This window comes from Phyllostomus hastatus, unplaced genomic scaffold (genome assembly GCF_019186645.2).
Source record: "Phyllostomus hastatus isolate PE091 unplaced genomic scaffold, TTU_PhHast_1.1 phas_contig_86, whole genome shotgun sequence".
NCBI classification, from domain to species: Eukaryota; Metazoa; Chordata; class Mammalia; order Chiroptera; family Phyllostomidae; genus Phyllostomus; species Phyllostomus hastatus.
Window position 1 is genome coordinate 79,880,356 of NW_025333977.1, and position 24,593 is coordinate 79,904,948.

Below are 24,593 nucleotides of genomic sequence, written 5' to 3' on the forward strand. Positions count from 1 at the left end.
TTTCTGCAATTGTCCAACCTAGAACCACTGTTTCATTAAACCTTATTTTTCTCTTCTGGCATGAAGGATAACTTGAAACTAGTCATCCAGACTGGAAAATGAGCCTGTGGTTCCAAAAACAAAAGTGGGCTCTGCACCCACATGGGAGTGGATGAAGCTCAAAGTCTCCTCATGCACATCGATTCAGAAAGGAACGACACTGTTGATGGTATTTATCACACAGGATGGGTCCAGAGCAAATCCTTCATCCTAAAAAGGGCAGAAACCCAGAAGGGAATGACTGGGGGAAATGAGTCACTAGCAGCTGTTAAGAATCATAGACCTCGATTCCGATTCCTGATTTAACTCTCTCCTAAATCCACCCCAGAGGCCTAAGGTTCTCAAGCTTTAGCTGCATCAGAATCAGCTCCAGGGCTGGTTTAAAATACAGATGGCAGTGCGCCCCCCTTGGAGTTTCTGATTCAGTGGATCTGGATGGGCCCAGAGAACTTGCATTTCTCCCAAGTTGCCTGTGGAGGCTGAGATCCTGAGCTGCAGGAACTACTGCTCTAGGTGATAATGGTTTCTGAATTGAGCCTGAGAGAAAAAGACCAATTTATTTTCCTGGAAAACCAGCCCAACATTTCTTCAAAATAGATGCTTCTATGCTAACTGGAATGGGGCACTGCTAACAGATAGGGTGAAAGGCCAAAGAAACACATTTGCAAACAAATGATGTCCCCTATCCTGTCCACCAGCTTCAGCCCAGGACCAGAGCAGTGTGGGCCAAGGCTGGTTTGCCCTTGAGGAGGCAGTGTAAGGTGTGAGTTCATGGGTTCCAGACCAGACTTCAGTCTGAAACCAAGTCTACCACTTGAGGTTATGAACTTGTGCCAGTCCCTTAGCTTTTCTTTTCTTTCTTTCTTTATTGTTTTAAGATTTTGTTTATTTATTTTTAGACAGGGGAAGAGAGGGAGAAAGAGAGGGAGAGAGACATCAATGTGTGGTTCCCTCCCAAGCACCCCCTACTGGGGACCTGGCCTGCAACCCTGGCATGTGCCCTGATTGGGAATTGAACCAGCGACTCTTGGTTTGCAGCCCACACTCAATCCACTAAGCTACACCAGCCAGGGCCCTTAGCTTTTCTAAATGGCAGTTTCCTCACGTATAAAATCATAAGTAAAATACCACCGATCTCTTGAGTTGCTGTGAGGGTTAAATGAGGTAATGTTGAGAAAGCTTTAAGACAGCGCCTCATGAATAGTAAGGTTTAAATAAATACTAGCTGTAAGTATTATTTAATAATAATCTAACTAGCATTAACATACCATTTTATCACACACAGTCACATGTATAAGATTTTTACTACTCTCAATAAATTTTGAGGTGCTTGTCTCATCATCAGATATTGGAAACAAGGACTAAGAAGTTAGGGTTCTTGCCCAAGGGCAACATAGGGAACTCTCTGAAGTTTTATTCAGTGATGCTGCTATTATCATCATAGTAATCCCAGAGGGCCAAGTGATCCGATCCAGACCTCTGGACAGCCGTCCCTGAGAACCTGGCTGTACTCTGCGGGATTAAAGGAGGAGGTATTATTTCTTCAGGCCCTCCTGGAGTCTCTCAGCCTTTTTTGGCTCACATACTGCTGTATGTATTTCGTGTCTGAAATGGAAAATTTCTGTAACACAATACCCAGCTCTGATCCCCACAGACTCAAGTCCCTCCTTTCTCCCTCTCTCTCTCTCTCTCTCTCTCTCTCTCTCTCTCTCTCTCTCTCTCTCTCTCTCTCCAGTTTGGGTTAAAATATGACTTCATGTGCAAAATGACGCCTCATCTCCCAGTGCTCTTAGCAAGTTTGTAAACATTACAGATTACAAGCCCTCGGGTTCCTAAGAATTCCAAAGAATCAATTACACTTTCCTGAAAAGGAGAGCAATGACTAAGAAGTGAGAAGAGAAATGGAAAAATGAAAACTACCTTCCTTTTTGATGGAAGACATATATCTACTTCTCCTGAGCCCCTTCCCAGTGCTGCCACACTTTCCCCAAGGACAGACAGGAAAGCCAGGCTGCCCTCAGCTCTATGGCCTTACCTGCACCTGGATGTTTAGCCAGTCAGGCAATGAAAACCAAGGACTTAGAGGTTCACCTCATTGACTCACCAGGTTTCTTCTCCCCTAGAGAGCGAATGCTTCATAAGCTGTGTCTAATGTGGGCCTGGACCAGTCTGAACAGTACACTGGATTTTCACTGAGTGACTTATCTTTCTGACAACCTACTTCAGTCTCAAGGTGGCTGGCGCAGGCTCTGGAGCCAACTGTCTAGCGTTGATCCCCAATTCCACCCCGTTCTGGCTAGTGGGTGACTTTGGGCCAGTTTCTCAACTTCATATTCTTAGTTTCCTCACCCAGAAATGGGTCTTGACGCTTCGGTGTAAGATTTTACATGGAATAAGTTATTGAATACATTATAAAATGTTTAGGACAGTTCCCAGCACATACCAAGCTCCACAAGTGTTGCTTTTATCATTATTACCACTTCTACCCTAGTGCAGGTTAGGGTTAGGGTTAAGGCTATATTAGCTCAAAAAAATACAATGCCATAGTAGAAAGAAAGCAGTTTGCTGGTCTGGTAAAGTCACAGCCTTGGAATCAGACAGCTCTGAGTTTGACCCTTGACACTGTTCCTTAACTTGTGTGATCTTGGGCAAATTATGAACCTCTTTGAAATCCAGTTTTCTGTTTATAGAGATAATAACACCTACCTCATAGGGTTACTGGGAGGATCCAATGAAGTAACGTTTGGGAAGCACTTGGCCCTTGGTAGCAGCCAGGGAATGGCAATTATTAAATGGTAAAGTGTTCACATGAGCAAAGAAACCCATTAACTCCTGAAAGCACTTAATATACACACACATAGCATGATGGATAAAATAGCATAGTCTTTGTATATTTTTCTGTCTTGTGAGTTCAACTTGGTTTGCTGCCTGGATTATAAAGTACTCAACACCCTACCCCCACTCGAGCCTCCCTTTTTTATCAATCACATTTTTGTCCCAGCATGTGCCTGCTGATATGGAGTTTTGCCAGGTTTCACAAGGCAGTTTTGATGAAAGTACTCCCCGCACCTTCAGATTTCAACCTCCAGACCATATGAAGTTTTGTGTGAGGAAAGGAAAGCAGCCACACGGTGTTCAGCTTCAGGGGCACAGTTTCTGACCCATCACGTAAAAACCGTGCCCCCGTGGTCTTTGACAGGGAGTGCAGCAGAACGGGAGCCTCTTGGCGTTGTGCAACAGAGTAGCTCTGATGCCTAAGCCCAGGAAACAAGGCCCACTTCCTCAGGCTTGGACTCTAACCTCCCTTCTTTTTCATGAGTCAGACTCTGTCTTCCAAGCCTTAATTTGTACTTGCTGAGTGAGGAGTGCTAATCCCCCCATGATATAATTGTGAAGAGGAACTGCAGAGTCACCGCGTCTGACAGCTGGAAGATCTACACAGGTCATCTGGTCAACGCTCCCCAGTTCCCTATGAGGAACATGTCAGAGCCATGGTTTGTATTTTATCAAAAGAGAAGAAAAAAATAGCCTCAGGCAACCACTTCCAAGGAGTGTTCGACTTCACCAATCTGTCATTCTCGCAGAAGAAGGGTGGGGAAATCCAGCACAGGTGAAGCACCCATTACTCAGCTCATTCCAACAACACCTATGTTCTAAGCACTTCAGTGTGACTAATGGATTTCCTGATGAGGCAGGAAAAAGGAGCGATGTTGGCACTCAGTGTAGTAACAAAAAACGGATAAACCCAAACACCAGTAGAGGAAGATAATGGGAAGTAATGACTCCAGGAACCACAACCCAGTGGCTGTTCTTCGGCTTTTATACTTTCCCTGCCCCCGCCTGCCCTACACCACTCTGTTCTTCCACAACACAAAGAGCACATTAGAGCTGAAAGTCATCCACAAAATTATCTTGTCACAAGGCCCTCAGTTCTCAGATGAGGAAATAGGTCCCTGATGTCAGGCAGTACCAAGCATTCAGGAAAGATGATGGATCCAGAAGTCGTTTATGCTTTCAACTGACTTCAAAAGGACAGAGAAATGCATTCAGGTCAGAGTAAGTGGCATTTTTAATTCTGTTATATAGACAAAGAAAATAAAGTTAAAAGTAAAAGGCAATGCATCTTCTTCCTGGTTCTTAAACTACTCTGCTGGGTTGGAAAATCTATGGAGGGATCACAGTTAGAGCTGAAGGCCAGAGCCAGCTTATATGAAGCAGCTCCCTGAGAACTGAAGCTTATGGGTAGATGAAAAGACATGGTCCCATCCTTTGAATCTTGAGGAGGCTAAAAAGCCAATCACTGTAGACTCCTCTTTGACATTTCATTGTTATCATTTCATCCTCTGAAAATGCAAACACACAGCAAATGTGAAGATCAGAACATCAAAGGTTTTTTTTTTATTATTATTCAGTTACAGTTGACATTCAATATTATTTTAGTTTCAGGTATACATCATAATGGTTAAATATTTATATAACTTACAAAATGATCTCCCTATTAGCCTAATACGTCCTGACAATGTACATATTTTTTACAGTAACACTGACTATACCCCCTATGCTGTACTTTACATCCCCCTGACTGTTTTGTACCTACCAATTTGTACTTAATCCATTCATTTTTCCCCCCAGTATCCCAACTCCCCTCCCACCTGGCAACCATCAGTTTGTTTTCTGTATTTATGAGTTGTTTCTGTTTTATTTTATTTCTGAGATATCACAAATAAGTGAAATCATATGGTATTTGTCTTTCTCTGACTGACTTATTTCACTTAGCATAATACCCTCTAGGTCCATCCTTGTCATTTTAAATGATAAGATTTTATTCTTTTTTATGACCAAGTAATATTTCCTTGTATATATGTATCTCCACTTTTTTTATCCACTCATCTTTTGATAGGCACTTGGGTTGTTTCCATATTTCGCTCTTGTAAATAATGCTGCAATAAATGTACAGGTGCATATGCCTTTACAAATTAGTGTTTTTAGATTTCTTTGGATTAATAATACCCAAAAGTGTGATTACTGAGTCATATTATAGTTCTATTTTAATTTTTTGAGGAACCTTCATATTGGTTCTATAGGAACTGCACCAATTTCCAGTCCCAAAGAGTTACCTTTTCTCTACAATCTCATCAGTGCTTGTTAGCTGTTGAGTTTTTGATGATAGCCATTCTAACAGGTATGAGGTTTTATTTTTTTTATTATTATTGGTTATAGAGAGAGAAAGGAAGGGGAATAGAGAAAGAGACAGATAGACCAAGAAAGATAGAGGTCGACTTGTTGTTCCTTATTTATGTACTCATTGGTTGCTTCTTGTGTGTGCCCTGACTGGAGATCAAATCCACAACCTGGGCCTATCACAATAATACTCAAACCAACTGAGCTACCAGGCCAGGGCCTCATTATGATTTTAAGTTGCATTTCTCCAGTGACTAGTGATACTGAACATTTTTTCATCTGTCTATTAGCCATCTGCATGTCCTCTTTGGAGAAATGACTATTCCAGTGTTCTGCCTTTTTAAAAAAATTGTAACCTTGGCTGGCATAGCTCAGTGGATTGAGCGCGGGCTGTGAACCAGGCATCGCAGGTTCGATTCCCAGTCAGGGCACATGCCTAGGTTGCAGGCCATGACCCCCAGCAACCACATATTGATGTTTCTCGCTCTCTCTTTCTCCCTCCCTTCCCTCTCTAAAAAATAAATAAAATCTTTTTAAAAATTTAAAAAATTGTCTTTTTGGTGTTAAATTGTTTGTTTCTTTTTTTTAAGATTTTATTTATTTATTTTTAGAGAGGGAAGGGAGGGAGAAAGAGAGCGAGAAACATCAATATGTGGTTGCTGGGGGTCATGGCCTGCAACCTAGGCATGTGCCCTGACTGGGAATCGAACCTGCGATGCCTGGTTCACAGCCCGCGCTCAATCCACTGAGCTATGCCAGCCAGGGTAAGTTTCTTTTTTTTAAAAGTGCATTTTATTGATTATGCTATTATAGTTTTCCCAACTTTTCCCCTTTATCTTCCCTCCACCCTGCACCCCCAGTCCTCCAGCATTCCCCTCCCCCTTAGTTCATGTCCATGGGTTGTACATATAAGTTCTTTGAGTCCTCTGTTTCCTATACCATTATTGACCTCTCCCCATATATTTTATGCAGTTATGCTTCTTCCTGGTACCTTTCCCCATCATTCCTCCCTTCCCCCTCCCCACTGGAAACCCTCCATGTGATGTCCATTTCTCTGATTATGTTCCTGTTCTAGTTTGCTTAGATTTTGTTTTTGTTGTTTTTCTTTCTTTTTTTTTTCTTTTTAGGTTCCTTTGTTGAAAGTTGTGAGTTTGTTGTCATTTTTCTGTTCACATTTTTGGTTTTCTTTTTCTTAGATAGGTCCCTTTAACATTTCATATAATAGTAGCTTGGTAATGATGAACTCCTTTAACTTGACTTTACCTTGAAAGCACTTTATCTGCCTTCCCATTCTAAATGATAGGTTTGCAGGATAGAGTAATCTTGGATGTAGGTCCTTGCCTTTCATGACTTTGAATACTTTTTTCCAGACCCTTTTTGCCTGTAAGGTTTGTTTTGAGAAATCAGCTGATAACCATTTGTAATCAGTTGGGCACTCGTTTGCAGGTAACTTTCCTTTCCTCTTGCTGCTTTTAAGGTTCTCTCCTTGTCTTTAATCTTGAGTAACTTAATGATGATGTGCCTTGGTGTGTTCCTCTTTGGGTCCAACTTCTTTGGGACTCTCTGAGCTTCCTGGACTTCCTGGAAGTCTATTTCCTTTGCCAGATTGGGGAAGTTTTCCTTCATTATTTAATCAAATAAGTTTTCAATTTCTTGCTGTTGTTCTCCTTCTGGCACCCCTATAATTCCGATATTGGAATATTTCAAGTTGTCCCAGAGGTTTAAAAGTCTCTCTTCATTTTTTGGAATTCTTGTTTCTTCATTCTGTTCTGATTGGATGACTATTTCTGCATTTTGTTCCAAATCGTTGATTTGAATCCTGGTTTCCTTCCTGTCACTGTTGATTCCCTGAATATTTTGCTTTATTTCATTTTGGTTGTCTTTCACTTTTCAACCAAGCTCAATCAGCTCTGTGAGCATTATGATTACCAGGGCTTTAAATTCTCCATCAGTTAGGTTGGCTATTTCCTCATCACTTAGCTCTCTTTCTGAAGGTTTTCTCTGTTCTTTTATTTGGGCCCTATTGCTTTGTCTCTGTACACCTGTTAAGTTGTGAGGGACCAGGGCCTTAGGTATTCACCCGGGCAGGGCAACCCTCCTTGCTGCGCTGCAGCAGTGCCTTGCTGCTATGGGGGAGGGGCCAGAGAGGGAACAATGCAGCTCTCCTGCTCATCTCTAGCCCACTATCCAGCAAACTCTCAGGTGAGACTGGGAGTTCCTCCACTGTGGCAACCACCATAGTCCACAGCGAGTTCTAAGTCTCAGTTTCCCCTTAAGCAGCCCCTCTCACATGGCTGCTGTTGTTAACCTCCTTTTGGTTGTTTGAGGAAGTGAAGGGTTTCTACCTACACCTCCATCTTACCCAACTACTGTTTGAGTTTCTTATATATTTTGGATATTAACCCCTTATCAGACATATCATTGTCAAATATCTTCTCCCATTTGGAAGGTGTCTTTTCATTTTGCTGTTGTTTTCCTTTGCCATGCAAGCACTTTTTAGTTTAATGTAGATCCATTTGTTTATCTTTTATTTTGTTTTGCTTGCCTGAGGAGACATATCCAAAAATATATTACTAAGAGCAGTGTCAGAGCATTTACTACCTATGTTTTCTTCTAGGAGTTTTATGTTTATAGGCTTTGCACTTAAGTCTTTAATACATTTTGAGTTTATTCTTGTGTATGATATAAGAAATTGGTCTAGTTATTTTTATTTTTTTTGCATATATCTGTCTGGTTTCCCCAACACTACTTATAGACTAGACTATCTTTACCATATTGTATGTTCTTGCTTCATTTGCCAGAGATTAATTAAACACATAAGCATGGGTGGTTTCTGATTTCTCTATTCTGTTCTATATGTCTGTTTTTATGCCAGTGCCCTATTGGGTTGACTAATACAGCCTTCTAGTATAGTTTAATATTAGGTAGCTTTGACTATTCAGGGTCTTTTTGTGCTTCCATATACGTTTTTGGATTATTTCGTCTAGCTCTGTGAAAAATGTCATTGGTATTTTGATAGGGATACCATGGAATTTATAGATTGCTTTGAGTAGCATGGATATTTTAACACTGTTAATCCTTCCTCTCTATGAACACAGTATATGCTGCCATTCATTAGTATCTTCAATCTCTTTCTTCAATGTCTTATAATTTACCTAGTACAGGTCTTTTACCTCCTTGGTCAAATTCAGGGGTTTTTTTTTAGGCAATTGTAAATGGGATTGTTTTCTTAATTTCTCTTCCCAATAGTTCATTACTGGTGCATAGAATGCAACTAATTTCTAATTATTAATTTTATACCCTGATATTTTACTGAATTCTTATAGTTTTTTGGTGGACACTTTTTAAAAATACATTTAATTGATTATGCTATTACAGTTGTCCCAACTTTCCCCTTTGCCTTCCTCCACTAGTACCCCCCATTCCATCCCACATTCCCTCCTTAGTTCATGTCCATGGGTCATACATATAAGTTCTCTGACTACTCCACTTCCTATACTGTTCTTAACATCTCCCTGACTATTCTGTACATACAAATTTGTGCTTCTTATTCCCTGTACCTTTTCCCCCATTCTCTCCCTTCCCCTTCCCAACTGGTAACCATCCAAATGATCTCCTTATCTATGATTCTATTTCTGTTCTACTTGTTTGCTTAGTTTGTTTTTTAGATTCAATTGTTTATAGTTGTGAATTTATTGTCATTTTAATGTTCATAGTTTTGATCTTCTTTTTCTTAAATAAGCCCCTTTATCATTTCATATAAGAATGGCTTAGTGATGATGAACTCCTTTAGCTTTACCTTGTCTGGGAAGCACTTTATCTGCCCTTCGATTCTGAATGATAGTTTTTCTGGGTAGAGTAATCTAGGATCCTTGCTTTTATCACTTTCAATACTTCTCACAAGTCCCTTCTAGCCTGCAAAGTTTCTTTTGAGAAATCAGATGACAGTCTTATAGGAACTTCTTCATTGGAAACTCTCTGCTTTTCCCTTGCTGCATTTAAGATTCTCTCTTTATCTGTAACCTTTGGCATTTTAACTATAATGTGCCTTGGTGTGGTCCTCTTTAGGTCCATCTTGTTGGGATTCCCTGTGCTTCCTGGACTTGTATGTCTGTTTCCTTCACCAAAGTAGGGGAAATTTTCTTTCATTATTTTTTCAAATAAGTTCTTTATTTCTTGCTCTTTCTCTTCTTCTTCCAGCATCCCTATGATTCAACTGTTGGTATGTTTGAAGTCCCAGAAGCTCCTTACCCTAGCCTCACTTTTTTGGATTCTTTTTTCTTCTTACTATTCTGATTGAATTTTTTTCTTCCTTGTGTTCCAAATCATTGATTTGATTTCTGTTTCATCCGCTCCACTGTTGATTCCCTGTGATTTTCAAAATTTCATTTAATGTAAACTTTATTTCTGCCTGGGTCTTTTTTATGCTGTTGAAGTACCCAATTATTTTCTTGAGCATCCTAATAAGCAGTGTTTTGAACTCTGCATCTGATAGATTGCTTATCTCCATTTTGTTTAGTTCTTCTTCTGGAGTTTTGTTCTGTTGTTTTGTTTGGGCCATAGTTCTTTGTCTCCTCATTTTGGCAGCCTCCCTGTGTTTGTTTCTATGAATTAAGTAGAGGTGCTTTGCCCCCCTGGCTTAGTAGTGTGGCCCAATGTAAGCACACCTGTAAGTTGGATGGGGTGGAGCCTTAGGTAATCACCTAGGCAGGACAACCTGTGTGAACCAGGTTGATGGAGTCTCAGATATGGTGTCACCATTCTGTGGCTCTGTGTGGGGGAAGGCTCAGAAAAGGGACAATGGCCAGTGCCTGGCCTCTGGAGTTTTGTCCAGGAGGAAGCTGTCTCCCAGCATTCTCCCTGCTACTAGACAATTCAGTTTCTCCCCATATGCTACTGGTGTCCCTCAAGCTGATGTCCCTATGCTGGAGCTCAGAGGGAGTGAATCTGCCTAAGTTCTAAGTCCATTGCAGACCCTTTAAGAGGAGATACCTGAGAATCCTGCAGTGTCTTCTACCACCCCAACTCCCACTGGTTTTTACAGCCAAAAGTTACGGGGACTTATCTTCCTGGCACTGGAACCCTGGACTGTGTGGTCTGGTGTGGGGCTGTGATCTTTGGATCCCAAGATATCCCTCCCAGTTTTTATCCAGTACATGTAGTTCTTGGAGAACCCATTCACATCTCTTTTCTCTGCATTTCTGACCCTCCTGTCTGAATGAATATGATGTCTTTAATTCCTTGGTTGTTGGACTTCCACACAGCTCAGTTTTCTGACTATTCAGGGTGATGGTTGTCTTGTAGTTTAGTTGTATTTTTTTGCTGTAGTTGTATGAGGAGGTGAGCTGTGTTTACCTATGCCTCCAAACTGACCAGAAGTCTCTAGTGGACTCCAAGTTTCTCTTTATATAGTATCATGTCATCTGCAAATAATGACAGTTTTACTTCTTCCTTTACAATTTGGATACCTTGTATTCCTTTTCATTGTGTGATTGGTATTAGCCTGGTTAATGGAGACTCAGTGTGGTGCCAGTCTATACTTATTATATCTGTGAGAGGAGGGCTCGGCAAAATGGCAGAGAGAGCTGCCCCTCCAGCTCTTGCCCTAAAGCCAGATGATTTGCTTCCTTTCTGTATGTCCCCAGCTCCTTTTGAGCTGCTGGCCCTACACTGGAGCTCAGATTGAATGTGTCTCTCAACAAGTAAGTCTGTGCTCAGGTGCTTTAAGAGGAAAGTCTAGGACTCCAGCATCCTTTCATTTCACCTGGACAGAATCCCTGCTGATTTTCACAGCCAGATGTTATGAAGACCTCTTCATGGCACTGGTGGGCTGGGCTGGAGGCCCAGTTTGGGGGATGGCTACTCAGAGGAGACATCTAAAGCCAAGGTATCCCTCCCAATTCTTAATTACCATACATGGGTGTGGGCAACCCATTTTGTGTCTCTGCCCCTCCTACTAGTCTCCATGTGACTTCTTTATATCTTTAGTTATAAGAGTTCTACTAGTCTTTAGGTGATTCTCAGGTGTGGTTATTCTATAATTTAGTAGTAATTTTGACCACCAGATTTTTAATTTAATACCTATGTAATCTTTCTCAATTTCATATTTTCTTCTTTAGTAAATTAGGAATCACTATAGTGTCTTTTACATAGCATTGTTGTATAGATACAACAAAATAATGAAACGTAACTGCCTTGTAAACCACAAAGCAGTGATTCTTAAATAATTTGGTTTGACAACCTTCTTAACAATTTCATGAATGCTAATGACCCTCTCCAAATTTCCCACATGTAGATACAAAGTTTTACACATATTTTCAGAGGGTTCACAGAGTTTATGAACACTTCAACTCATCACCTGCTCTAAAAGTCGTTACCAAATGTGAAATATTACAGCCTGGACAAATGCAGAATTTTCTCAGGTTGGCATACATTTATGTGATAAACCTTTACTGGACCCTTACTAGGTACTGGGAGCTACAGGAGCACAAATATCCTTGGAATTTTAAAGCAAAGGAGTCCCTTCACATGGATTTCTCAGCTAAGAAGGTCACCTCCCTGTGGCATCTAGCCTTTAAGTTTCCTGTCTGGTTACTCTGATCAGGTAGATGGCAATGTGGTCACCTCTGATTTGAAACAGGAAATGTGTACAAAAGTCAAGAGACTTTTTCCAGGTCTATAAAGGTATTCTTTCCCCCAGGGCTTGATACACTAAAAGATCTGGGTGCAGACAAGCAAAGAGAAGTTGTGTTCAGCTTTGAATGAATCACAACTCCTCACAGGCCTGAGCTCTCCCAGTAAGAAGTCCTTGTGCCAGTGAAAGACCATCTGTCATTCTTCCACATTCCACAGAGAAGACATTGAAGACTGTTGCTGCCAAACAAGGTGATCAAATATTTCTGGTTACATAAATCAGAATTGGAAAAAAAAAAAACACTTTCACTAGGAGCAGAGCTTTTTATCATGTTTTTTTTTAATTTCTACAATTCACTATTTAAATCTCTATTCCACTTTCTAGCTTGAGAAAGCATAAAAAAACACATTTCCTTATCTGAAAATGAGAATAATAATCATGGCGTAGGCATTTAGTTGCAGTGAGATTAAATAAGATATTTCCTATAAAGTGCTCAGAACTGTGCCAGGCACTTAGTGAAAGCTCAACAAATGGCAACAGTTATGATTATCATTGATCCCATTCTCAATAGCTACATCCTCAGCTGTTGTCAGAAGCCCACTGATTTTACTAGAAATGGGAAATACATTTTGCTGTAGTTGCTATTCTCCAAAATATCATTTAAAATATTGCTATTAAATTTGTCTGTAGAGATGTTAATTATTGTAATGACTTAGGCTTGATTTTCAAAGCTCTGATTGAGCAGTATATATATATATTGGTTGTATAAAAAAAGAAAGGGAAGCCATTGGAATTTGGGAGGAGCTATTGGGATGTCCTGCATGTGAGACTTAGAAATAAACTAGAGAAGAAGAATCAAAAAGATAGGTGATCAATCTTGATTGGGTGTGCCCAAAGGAAAATTAGGAATAGGCAAGAGAAGAGAACAGCAAATGAGTGTATTTCCCCTATTAGGGAAATAAATTGTATTAATAATCTGAGTAATGTTCAGACAAATGATCTCATTTAGATTCAGTTGATTTTGACTAGAAACTGGATTGCAGGAATAAAACAGAATTTCCACATGGATCAACATTAGGCAGTAGTGACATATGTTGAGAAAAACTAAGAGAATTTAATAGGAAATCCTATTGGTTCAACTGGAATTCCTGGCTGAGTTACCTACTTGTATAGTTTGTAACAAATGTTTTTCACATTGTGTTAAGGTTATTATTTTCTGTAAACAGCAGGCTAAGGTTATGGTGCATTTGCAGAGGAAGGGAATGTAAGAGGACAGTTGGTGAGAGCTATGGGGCTATAAACATGACCTAAGGGAACCCTTTTCTCTCATACACCAAGCCCTAACCCATGAATGAAAACAATGGAAGTGGTCAGCCACAAGAATTCAGGGACTGTTGGGGGAGCTCTGGAGAGTGGTATGTCCACCCGTCAGCTAGCGAGTCAGTCCCTCACCCACACCCTCTGCTTTGGCCACACATACGTGAATCACCACCATGGCAATGTTAATAATGGATCCATGCTGAATAAAAAAGTCCATCCAACTGCCAGGGATTTAAATGTCTTTGGCACACTCTCATTTCCCCAAACCATCTACACTCCTTGAGTTTTCTCTGCCTCTCCAGCTTATTTTGCGTTGTCTAGCTGGGCCTACATGCAGAAGTCTTCTGAGACAGTACTTAGATACATGTCTGGAATGCCTTAACATACCATGGAACCAGCTCCCACTCTCATTTTTGCCTGAGGAAGAGATTCACAAATGCCCAAGGAACACTCTGGCCACAGATAAGCAGTTTCTTGAATCTTTAAAATGAGCCAATGAAAATAATACCTTGAGTGAACTTCTGCCTCCCTTTCACCTCTGACCCATGGTCAGACACGTGACTGTGAAGGTTGCCAGATGGAAATTGTTAGTGAATATCTACATTTAGCAGGACTTTTATTTATGACCTAAGAGAAGCACTCATCAGTTATCCTGTGGGCTGGAGCTGTGTTTAATACATACATAAGTGACCTCAGTTGTGTGTGTGAAATGTGAAACCCCGTGTTTGGATGAGGCTTGAACTATGGAAGAGAGAAAAGTTTGTCCCTTCCAAGTTTCTTTACCAGGAACCAGGTGCCCAGGCTGAAAGGAGGATGGGAAGCCAGTCCAAATTATTAGGGCCTAATAATTATTCAGGAGTTCAATGCCCAAATAAACATGTTCACTTAGGTCTAAACCCTTGCTCAGCAGTGCTGTCAGGCACCATCCTCTCCCCATATTCTGACATCCCGGAGATTATAAAGACAGGCTCTTTTATTTCACAAGCCTCTGCCAACCAAGTATTCGTCATCCGTCTTTCCCCAATCTAAACATTTTGTGGCTCTAGATGAAGCTTTTGTTGGAGTATCATCGATATATTCTAAAAAAAAAAATGGAGCATAGGACCAAGGTGCTGGCAGCACACTTAATGAACCTCAAGGGAGAGGGGTGTTAGAGAAATGGGTTTCCTCATCTCCAGGGTTTTTTTTCTGTCAACTCTCTGTGTTTTGTTCCATTTTTAAACTGTATGATCTTTAGCTTCTTTGCTCAGTAAGTATTTGAGCAGATGGATGCAAATTGATGAAACACATATGGTTCAGTTACAGATTAACAACCCTGCTGCGTTGAGTATATTTGATTAGTGAATGCCACAAGTATCTTGGCAATTTAGAAGATAAAAATCATTTAGCCCATAGAATCTATTGCTTAATTTTAGTTACTGTATATTTTAGCTCCTTATATAATTCCCAAAATGTGCTTTCCAGTATTCTTATATAGCATTTTAGATAAAGGAGCAGAATCATCAATTCATAAATGGAAAACTGAGGTAATGAGAAAGACAGGCCAGAGCCACACAGCTGAAAATCGTTGGCAGCATCCATAGGCCTGTGTTTTCCTCAGCAGAAGGTGCTTCCTCTGGGAAATGTTCTCATTACATCATCAGTGTATTTTTCCAGACACCAGGGTCCCTGGGATATAGCAACCTCATCTGGGGAAACATTTATCGTCCCTCAGCAAGTATTAGATCTTTGTTTGCTCATTACTTTTTCTCCTATTTTCCCAGTGTGTGCATATACAGGGTGGGGAAAAGTAGGTTTATAGTTGTTCGTATAGAAAATAATATAATAATTAATAACACAAGAGTAAACTGTTTCATGTATTCACAATTATAACCCTAGTTTGCCTCACCCTGTATGTGTGTATATACCCTTTTCCTCAGAGATTACCAATGCACAAAAGACTTTGTAAATTTAGTTTAACATTTAATTACTTTGTTACTAATTTTAATGCAAATATTAAGTGGTGTCCTCTGAGAATCCATGACTTTCATGCTATTTTTTTTATTCCAGAACAACAACCCTCTTGGCTCTGGCACACACACACAAGTGCACACTCATGTATCAGGTTATAAGAGTACAGAAACACATTTGAGAAAATTCTTGACAGTGCATAAACACTTTAACTTAAGTTATTACAGGAATACTTTGAGGGGCTCATATTACTGTACCCATTTCACAAATGGAAAAACTTATTTGGAGATATGAAGTAACTTGCCAATGTTAGATCACAAAAAAAGGAATAGAGACCAAAAATAAGAATCTGACTTCTCAACCCAGGAACTTGCCAGTGTGTGCTCTAAGCTCCTCTCAGAAGGTGAGCAAAGGGGGGCAGCAGTAAAAATCCTTGTCTTTCAAATAAAAGCCAATTGTTTCCTATTAGGCTTTTATTAATTTCTGTATTTTGACAAAAGACCCTTTGAATTTAGTGCGGAACATCTCCACCCAGACCTCTATTAAAATAGAAGGCTACCATCATTATGAGAATGTAGTACTTCTCTCTTGCTTGAACTATGAACTTGTATACATTCACATTACCAAGAATAAGGAATACAGTTAAAATGCCTCAAAATCTATTATCTTATTATTATTGTTATTGAAAGGATACCCTGTTCAGAGAAAAATATTTTCCAAATGTTACTGGAAAAGTTTTACAAAGTGTATGTTCACAAGAATTTAATTTTATATTTCTGGGTTTTTAAATAAATTATTTTTTATACTTTTTTTAGTAGGAGGAATATTTAAAATTATCGACAGCAGGGAACAAGAAAGGAATAAGAACAAGGAAGAAGAGTAAACCTGTGAAAGGGTGTAGCATATAAGTAAGGCAACAGGTTTCTGTGACAGTGGGCTCACCCCAAAGTTGAAGAGAGCTTTTAAAAGCTCTGTCCACCATCCAATTTCTGGACTCAGAAATGCTAGATCCTGTTCTAGGTAGACCCTGGGAATGACATGCTTCTTATAAAGCAGTGTGTGTCAGGGACCCAGCCAACTGTAAACTCTCTTTTTATTTTGCCTTAGCATTTTTGCTAGTCCAAATACACAGAAAAAGGTAACCACAAAAGAACATCCCCCAGAGCTTATCTGCTTGCCTTGGGTGACCCGATGCCTCAGTGAAAGATAAGATTTCATAAAGAAAACACCTCAACAGAGTGCCTCCCTGGCTTTCCTCAGAGGCCCCCAGGTCTGCACACCTGAGCAGGGCTGCCTAACAGGAATATAGTTTGGGCTCTTTCCACAGAGAGATGGGAACTCCTAGTCAGGCCAAGAACCCCTCCTCTATCCACTGCCACCTACATGCCAATCAAACACTCTGATTCCCAGCCTACTTTTCCTGAGTATAAGCATAGAAACAAACCCCAGGAAATAGATAGGTAGCTATATTTTTGCTTCTAGGATTGAATTTGTAAAGGTCTGGGAGGAGTCTCTGGTCTGAAGGAGAGAGGCAGGAAATTCAATGATCTGTCTGAGAACCACTCTTAGGAGAATCGCCTGAAAAACTTATTAATAAAAATTAACAAGGGTGTCACAGGCTCTGCTCCAAATCAACATCATAAAAAATTCTTGGACTGGGGACTCGGGCATCCCATTTTATTAAGTTTCCTAGATGCCTTCAATGCATTTTAAGAGATGAGGGTCACTGCTTGACCCAAATATATGTAGGATGACCAAGGAGTATGTGAACATGGATCCCAACATGTACTTGGGGGTCCCTTGAGGACAGATAAATTCAGTTTCTACACGTTTGTGATCTCTCCAGAACTTTGCATATCATCCATGCCCACTGGATTATTATGATCAATTGGCTTGAATTTCTCTTACAGGCAAAGACAATGGCTTATTATCTTTATGTCTTTGTACATCCCTTGTCTGGCAGAATGCCTGCTTAATAAACCTTTGTTGATTAAATAAATAAACACAGCTGCTTTACCCATCAGGAACTTAGTGAAGAGTTTATGCTTGCTCTCAGTACACTGTTGAGACTTATTACAACACAGGTTGTAATTGCAACAATGGTTGGAGCTTTACCTTTATTCTAATATCCCCAAAACAGTAGAGTTTCATCACAAATCCTGCCACATCATCTCTTGAGTTAGAAACTTGTTTAAGCTCTCTCTTCTCACTCTTCCTCGGAAAAGCTGTGCTGGGGACAGGAGGGAGCCAATCTGGCCTAATCAGAGAGAAAGTTGCAAATGGTGTTTAGTTGATAATATGAGAGGGGACCAAAAAAAAAAAAAAACAGAGAATTATATTCTGGAGGCGGGGAAGCCCTTGTAGCACAGGCTTTCCCTGCTAGGTGAGTGTTCTAGGAACCCATCTATATCAGTGTGCCAGTAGACAGTGTTGTGAGAGGCTGCCTTGGCTTCAGTGAATTTTTTTTGAAGACTCAACGCATTTGCCCATTTCATGATGGATGATTTACAAGCACATCAGCCTATACCACACTGAGTGTTCAGCAATTTTTGACACAAAACAGTGTGACCCCCATACCCCACCCTCCATACTCACCTGATCTCGCCATGAGTGACTTTTTTTTCCGCTGGTTTCCCTGGATGAAAAAAGCCCTCAAAGGGAAATGTTTTGCTGATGTGAAAGAGGTGAAAGTAAAAAAGAACAGAAGCACTAAAACACATCAAAATTGATGAGTTCAAAAACTGTTTTGAGCAGTGGAAAAAATGTCTCCATAGGTATATTGCATCAAATGAAGAGTACTTTGAAGGTGATTGAATTTTAAATGTGTAAGAATAAATACACACTTTTTAATAAATAATTCCATTTGCGGGGGGGTCCTCCCTCATATACTCAGTACTAAAGTGGCCTCTTCATTTAGCCAAAGTCTAGGAACACTTACCAGCAGCACGACGAGGATTCAGCCCTTTGCATATTACTGCTCTGTGTGCACAGGGACTACAGACTCGGCAGAGAAGAGAAAGCCAGGGGCTGGGAGAGTGCCTTCACTAGTTTGTTGTTGTTTTCTTTATTGTTTTTAATTACAGTTGACATGCAGTATTATGTTAATTTCAGGTGTACAACATAGTGATTAGACATGTGTATGCCTTACGAAGTGATCATCACCACAATTAGTCTAGTACCCATCAGCCACTATACGTAGTTATTAGGATATTATTGGCTACATTTCCTATGCTGTGCATTATGTTCTCATGCCTAATCTTATACATAGAAGTTGTCCTTCTTAATCTCCTTCACCTTTTATACCCTTCCTTCTCCATCATCTGGCAACCATCAGTTTGTTCTTTGGATCCACAATTTCTTCCTGTTTTCTTTTTTTTGTCCTTTTTTTAGTCATGTGTATATAAATTAAATCATATAGTATTTGTTTTTCTCTGTCTGACTTATTTCACTTAGCATAATAGCCTCAAGGTCATCCATGAGGGATGAAGTGGTCAGATTTTATTTTTTTGTGGCTGAGCAATAATATTCCATTGTGTGTGTGCATGTATGTGATCTGTATATACCATATCTACTCTATCCATTCATCTACTGATGGACACCTAGGTTGCTTCCTTGTTGACTGCACTGCTTGCCGAGCCCTCGTGAAGCCCTCAGGTTAGGTCTGTGAAAGGCTCTGAGAGGCTGAGTGGCCTCTGCCTCTGGATGATGTGCTGCAGGGATGCATTTCACAGCCAGTATTTCTCAGAACTTGGCTCTTAGGCTGCAGAGTTACCCTTTGACTAGTGACACTCCAGGGATGTTTTATTGGTTTAGGAAATTAATATACTCAGAAAGAAACAAACAAATTTGGTCATAAGTCCTGGGGCCTATGAACACTGTCTCCAGGAAATTGATGGAGACCAGAAAGGAAAATGCTAGGGATGAAAGCACTGAGCGGCAAGGCCCATCTGGTTTAAGATGTGCTGACTGAGGAAGTGCCAGGACTAGCCATGTGAGAAGAAATGCAGGGTCCTGGGAAAGGGCACTGCCGCCAGGGCGTGGGGTGGTTTTCATGTTTTTTTTGGGGGGGGGTCTGTTTTCGAAAAGCTGAAATAAAGCTGACTTGAAATCATTTCAGTCATGTGTATATCCTAACTCTGGCACATCCTCTGTCATGTTAACTTCTTTTCATTTCAAAGAACAATGTCAATTTACTAGGCTCAAACTTGTATTTTTCATTTAAACAGAGGAGTTTGCCAAACCTAGCCCCAAAATAAATATTTTTGTGATCCAGCTCTTTTACCAACCCCGCAGCTGGGTTTGGTTCACTCCCCAGTTCAACATCCCTCGGTGCTGCTGGAAACCAACATGATGACCAGGGAATGTGAACACACTCTTGATGCAACAGCTGCTGCCTACATCTGCTATGAGAGACACCATAGGGAACGAGTTGCAGAAATAGGGGGACATGCAAAAATGTATATCATCTCTAACACTATTAACCATCCCTATAACTATTATTATTATTATCATGACTTATAAATGAAACAGAATAGCAGACAGATCAAAGGGAGATAACTTGGCCTATCATTTTGCTCGATTCATGGTGGGTCCACACCCTTAGAAAACAAACCTCAAGAATCCAGTTCTAATCTATTCAATAAAGATGTTCCCCACCCGGGAAGAAAATAACATGGAAGAGCATGCAGATGATAGTTTAGAAAGACTAGTGAGTCAAGAAGTAGGAGTGGGAAGATACAGAGTATGGGTGCTGAAGATGTGATGTGAATTTAATATAACCCAAAGCACTCTGATTGCAGAAAAGGTGTTATAAATGGAGCTTGGCAGCTCTTAAAAAAATGATAGCTAATCCAGACTTTTGGCAGCATTTCTCACACTGTCTCCTAATTATACATTTTTTAATGTCATCCAATTTATGTTCATGGACTCCAGTTTATTTTGATGGTTAGATAAAAAGAAAAGTAGAGTAGACAATCAAAAATATATAATTATAAAACTTGATATAATGAAATTTTGGCTTCAAATTTGACCCAGAGAATAACTATTTGAGGTAAGTTCTTTAGAAATATAAAATTCTTATATTTTCCTACAATTCCATATTTATAAACCCAATTTATATCTTATTGCTACATTAATGAGATCCCCGAATTGTCACTAAGTTAATGGAAATGGGCACTCATTTCTCAAATAAGATGTTTAAGTATGCCTCATTGCTTTCCTATAAAATTAGCCCTGAAGAAGTCTCACTGCTGCTAGTGCAAGCTTTGGAACGTATTTAGCTCTTTTTCAGAGATATTAAACTCCCCCACAGAAATGCCAAAGGCAGTGGACCCTTTAAAATAGTGCAAGAGCACAGAGCAAGCTTCTGATCCTATGCTTTTGAATAACTAGATTGAGAAACACAGATAACTGCTATTTGAGAAGGCACTCTTGAAAATAGGCCTTGTTTAAATGTGAGCTAAGGAATGACCTATATAATTGGAGGTTAAGTGGGTCTGAGCAAGAATCCCATTTATTATATGAACTCTCCTGAATTTTACTTCATCTCTGTCAATTAAGTGGGACTAGCAAAGCCTTTCTTTAGTATGGTACATAGATTAACATTCCAATTTATGGAAAGTCCCTTTCTGCTCTTATAACATATTTCCAAGCTATTTATGATTTATAGGCTTTGATATCTATTTTATAAACCAAGTATTAATTTACTATCTGAGCACACATTCCTACAACTATGCCTCACCCTTCAAGTTTATCATTTTGGGATGTCCCATCTGCATCCTGGAAAGTCCTGAGGGTAAATCTTCCCCTGCCAAAATACTGAATCAATGGTACCCTACCTTAGAAAACTGGAAAATGTGGAGGAAAAGATTAGTAATGATTTATACATCTGGATGTAGAACTCAAGAATATAGGTCAGTATAAGAAAGAGTACAAAGTAGTCACAGTTCACTCTTGATGTTGCTTATAACTTTCCCTTCCCTTAGTCAGGGGAAGTTTAACAATATGCATTTCCTTGAGATTTAACAATTGGCCCCAGAGTCAATGGTAATTATTATGTTTGCTCCATTTTAATCTTTCTCAGGCAGAGATGATAGAAATAAACTCTATCCAAAGATCCTTAGACTGAAGACATTCAAGTATATTGCTAAAAAAAATAGAAGGTAGATTCTAGCCTTAAAGAGCTTATGGTCAAGTATACAAATTTGGGAAGTGTGTACAGATTAGTAGCCAAAAGAAGAAAAGCCACCAAACAGCATTAAAAAAGGACAGGAAGGTAAGGCAAGAGGCAGTCACATGCAATGACACAGGAAGCCAAACAGAAGGGCTTTGATGAGAAGGCAGTATCATTTGCCACAGAAAGTTCTGAGAAAATCTTTCTCTCTGAAGATAGTGGTTCTTGCTAGTAAATGACAATCCCACTATACAGCAGTAATAAGGGATGGATTATTAAAAATGAACCATTAAGATTTCCTAAATGAGGATTTATGCTTTCTTTTCTTTCTTTCTCTTTCCTTCCTTTCTCCTTCTTCCCTCCCTCCTATCTTTCCTCCCTCTTTGTCTTTCTTTCTTTTCTTCCTTCCTTTCTCTCTCTCCTTCTCTCTCTCACCTGCCCCTTCCTTCCTTCCTACCTTCCTTCCTTCCTTCCTTCCTCTCTCTATATATATATCTTTCTCTCTCTCTCTCTTTTTCTCCTCTCTCATTCTTTCTTCCACAGTCCAAAACATGCATAGCATAATTTGAAGTTAATATCCAACTCTAAAATTTAGGCTCAGAATTTATGATGTCCTTTCTCTTGTTTTCTAACAAAGGGACATTTAGTGTGGCATCATAAATCAGACCAGTCCTCTCTCAAATGTGAATACTTACAAGAACAAAAAGGCCAAAGGCACTTTGGTTCCAGATTACTAGAAACAGCTCTTTCATTCTCCATTCATCTTTATGTGATTTCCTTCAATTATGTTTCACATTTTTTTCTTCAAAAGGATGCTGGCTTCTCACAATCCTTGTGTGCATCATGTTCTCAACTTGTTATTTAATGCCACCTGTTTAAAACTCTTGTTTTAAAAACAATAGAAAAGAATTAGCAGTTCTTATCACATTAGCTGAATTCATCTGATCCCCCTCCAAAAGAAATATATGGCACTATTGTACTGGGCAAAAATCGTGGGTGCTAAATCTTCAACTAGTTTTAGATTTGAAACATGTGTTTTATCCTAATATAGATATCACATGTTCTTTTACAGCATTGCCCTCCCTTTTCCTGGTAAATGGATGGCTTCTGGCAAATCCAGACCACTTGAAAAGCCCTAGAAAAATATATTTTATAAACATAGGAGTCAACAGAATCTTGTGGAGAGCTCTGGGTTTGCATGTTATTGCACAAACAATCTACTTCCTAAGGAGGTATGTGCCTAAGGAAGGCACATAAACTCTCAGTTTGAAAATAGGTATACTGTTATGGGTTGAATTATGCACCCCCCAAACTCATATGTTGAAGTCATAACTCATAATACCTCTGAATGTGGCGTTATTTTATGGTAGGATCTTAACAAAGGTAAGCAAATTAAAATGAGGTCAGTACAACTGATACCCTTATAGCAGGGGTGTCAAACTCATTTTCACCAGGGGCCACATCAGCCTCACGGTTGCCTTCAAAGGGCTGAATGTAATCTTAGGACTGTACAAATGTAACCACTCCTTAACTAGGGGCTGGGAGCTCAGTGCTACCTCTGAGTAAAAACAAGGTGCCGGGCCAGATAAAACAAGATAGAAGGCCAGATTTGGCCCATGGACCTTGTGTTTGCCACCTGTACCTTAAAGAATGGGGAGATTTAGACACAGAGACACATATAGAGAAAACACCACGTGAACATGAAAATAGCCACCTACAAGCCAAGGAGGATGGAACAGATCCTTCCCTCACCACTCTAAGAAGGAAGCAACTTTTCCAACACCTTGATTTTTATACTGGTAGCCTCCAGAACTGTGAAAGAATACATTTCTGTCGTTTAAGCCACCATTTTGTGCTACTTTGTTGTGGTAGCTCCAGTAAACTAATACAAGTACTATCATGGAACCAACCCAGTTTAAGGGCTGAAACTGCCCCTCCTAGAACACTGCACTTGACCAGTTTTAGTGAAATTGGAAGACAACTCATACCGTCATGTGAAATGTGCTTCAACTCTCATTACAGGGTCAATGGTCTTAGAGCACCTTGCACAAAACATCTCTACTTATTCCCTAGGGCTCAAGAAGACCAATCTGGTCCTAAGAAACCCAAGATCCATTCTGAATCTGTGAAGAAAACATGATAGTTGTGTAGACATACCTGGGCAAAAAGTAGAACTGAGGGATGTATGGAGATCATGTTTGCTCTCCAGATATCTTCTGTCTCCTGATCCATTCTCCTCTACCTAAAATTTGCTTTTGCTCACACAGAGTTTTTTAGTGACTCATTTTAGCTTTTAAATTGTCCTTAGGCCACACATGCAGTCTCTCTAGCTAGTCTTATAAGACTGGTTTTCAAACTTCAGCAGCATCAGAATCACCTGAAGTGCTTATAAAAGCTCATTGCTGATTCCTACACCCAGAGTTGCCAGTTCAGGAGGTCTGGGGAAGTAGTAACAAGTTTCTAGGTGATGCTGATGCTGCTCATCCAGGGACCACACTTTGAGAACCACTCTTCTATGACATTTCTACTTCAGTTTTCACAGATTACTGATCTACAACCTTTAAGATTCCAAAAGTTTATATTCTTAAAAGGGCTGTGACCCTTCTTCTTTTTGCCTTAGCTATGTAAGTCTCAGGCAGTAGCTCAATTGGCTGAGGCCAGTGAAGGATTGGGTTATGTGGCCTCTGCATTTAGCCACTTCCCAGCAATGCCTTCTATAGATTTTGTAGGTGGGGCCATGAGTCAAGGACTCTGACATGTGTCTAGTTCACAAAATGTGAGTCAAAAGTTTGTAAGGGAGATATTTGTTGCAGCGAGTTCTCAAATGTTAACTTCATATTACATATTATTTAAGAGTATAACATCTTCCCTGACCAGTGTGGCTCAGTTGGTTGGACATTGTTCCACAAAGGGAAAGGTCACTAGTTTGATTCCCTGTCAGGGTGTGAACCTGGGTTGCAGGTTTTGTCCTTAGTCAGGGCATGCATGAAAGGCAACTGACCAATGTTTCTCTCTCACATCAGTGTTGCTTTCCCTCTCTTTCTCCCTCCCTTGTCCTCTCTCTATAAATAAATATAGAAAAAAAGTATAGCATCTAAAAATCATGTTAAACAGTGTCATGCTAATAGGAAGCACACAGTTGTGACTCAGGTTGTGCAGAACTCTCATCTCATAGAGATTCTTTAGGTAAAATTATGATGGGCTCTGGCAGGCTTGGAGCTTTGATGGCAAGGGAATGGACTCAACTATAGCAACAGCATGAGAAGTAAAGACAAATCTGAAAGGAATATTGACAGG

General features: G+C 39.9%; 1 protein-coding gene across 22 annotated transcripts in view; it reads left to right on the top strand.

The window, feature by feature from the left end:
- Window positions 1-24,593, top strand: part of PHLDB2 (pleckstrin homology like domain family B member 2) — a 235,180-nt gene that overhangs the window by 21,518 nt on the left and 189,069 nt on the right. For 2 of the 22 annotated variants that reach the window (XM_045851269.1, XM_045851280.1), the window contains exon 2: window positions 11,921-12,105. The exons of the other annotated variants lie outside the window; for them this stretch is intronic. The gene's annotated coding sequence lies outside the window, so the exon portion shown is untranslated. The remainder of the gene's footprint in view (window positions 1-11,920; window positions 12,106-24,593) is intronic. 22 annotated transcript variants of the gene reach the window in all.